The sequence below is a fragment of the Sinocyclocheilus grahami genome, unplaced genomic scaffold, assembly GCF_001515645.1.
Source record: "Sinocyclocheilus grahami isolate Dianchi unplaced genomic scaffold, SAMN03320097.WGS_v1.1 scaffold2128.1, whole genome shotgun sequence".
In the NCBI taxonomy this organism is placed as follows: domain Eukaryota; kingdom Metazoa; phylum Chordata; class Actinopteri; order Cypriniformes; family Cyprinidae; genus Sinocyclocheilus; species Sinocyclocheilus grahami.
In genome coordinates, this window is record NW_015507307.1 from 86,373 (window position 1) to 88,465 (window position 2,093).

Below are 2,093 nucleotides of genomic sequence, written 5' to 3' on the forward strand. Positions count from 1 at the left end.
CCGCACAGCAGCATTGTCGCACACCTGCTAAACGCAGCTCAGTTTAACTTTCAAATTTCTAAACACCTTAAACTCAAGGTACTTGAAAGTCTTTTGTTTTTTTTCAGAAATTGAGCAACATTTATTTAGTTTATGGTTAAAACAATAACAATCAATCAATCCTAATAGTGCTGTAGCTTTTTACTTCATGCATATATTTAGTAGGGCTGTGTATCACCAGCAAAGTCACGATACAATACATATCCCGATACAGGACTGCACTGAATTTCACCTCAGCAGAATTGAGCAAAACAGTTGTTTATTAAACAATGCATACTATAGGGCCATTGCTAACTATTGGCAGAGCAGGCAGTTGACCTCTGCATTATGAAGGACCTCCATAACTGTACCACAGTACAATATAGGTAATGACATATGTTTACATTGGGCACTCCCCACCAGCTACAATATTCTGATTGTTTGCATCTTGTTTTTAAGCCCATAAATAATAATGTACTCATTCTAATAAATGTATATTTTAATGTACTCACACTAATATATATAAAAAAATCATCTTAACATTGCTGGTAGGTTATCATTGCACAAATTAACACACTCTCTACATTTAAAAAAATAAAAATAAAAATTAGAAGAGTTCTAAGCTAATGCGCTGTCTTGTAACTCATGCACACATGTGTAGTCACTCAAACAGATCACGTTGCGCGCGCACACAGACATTCAGCAACACAAACTTTTTAGCGCTGCCCCGCAATTTTATCAATAAAATAGCTTAATCGCTCTAGAGCTACATTATCTTTCTCAACAAGGAGCTGGTAACATTGTATCTAAAGTAATTAAAGCCACAGCTTCACTGTTAATAGAGAAACGCGGCAAAATGGTGTTAATTCAAACAAACACAGCCTCTCTTTCTCGCTCTCTCTCTCGTAAGTGAACACTTGATGAATTACACTTTTCTGAGAATATTTGTTTATTTGTTTATTGTTTATCCACAGTGAAGAGAGAGCGCGTACACATGGTTGCCAGGTTGACAAAGATAAGTAACACACTTAGCAGATATTTCCGTATTGCGCAAGTGGGAAGCTCTGTGTCGAGGATTTAGTCTCTTTATATCAGGCAACCCGGTTGTGTTCCTCTGCGGCCAGATTAAACCTTGTTGTAGCCTATCTGTGACCCTGGACCACAAAACCAGTCATAAGGGTCAATTCTTTAAAATTGAGATTTATACACCATCTCAAAGCTGAATAAATTGAATAAATAAGCTTTCCATTGATGTATGGTTTATGGACAATATTTGGCCGAGATACAGCTATTCGAAAATCTGGAATCTGAGGGTGCAAAAAAATCGAAATATTGAGAATTTAAAGTTGTCCAAATGAAGTTCTTAGCAATGCATATTACCAATAAAAAATAAAGTTTTGATATATTTATGGTAGGAAATTTACAAAATATCTTTATGGAACATGATCTTTACTTAATGTCCTAATGATTTTTGGCATAAAAGAAAAATCAATAATTTTGACCCAAACAATGTATTTTTGGCTATTGCTACAAATATACCCCAGCGACTTAAGACTGGTTTTGTGGTCCAGGGTCACATGTATTATGCTCTATTCATTATTTTTTAGAAACCTCGCACTTTTCTACTCTATTTTAAACGGTGTTCTTGTATTCAAATTAAGCGCGGTCCACTGCTACACACGTGCCACAATATCGATACAGGGCCAACTGTATCTATAATCGTCAAATCTCTGTGACGATACATCATCGTATTGATGTATCGAACACAACACTAATATTTAGTGATTTTTATACTTTTGAATATTTGTGTATATATTTATAAACATATAAATTGAATGAAATATACTTTACTGTCCCAGAACTTGGGAACTCCATCTAATGGTGCGGTACACATTAGGGCTGCAACAACTAATCTGTAAAATCGATTAAAATCGATTATGAAAATCATCGACAACGATTCTCATTATCGATTAGTTGGGTCTGCCCACAGTGCACGTCCAACTTCAGCCGGTCGTGTCAAATTACAGCAGTGAATTACGCATTTCTATGGACAAAATGCATCTAAAAATAGTGGA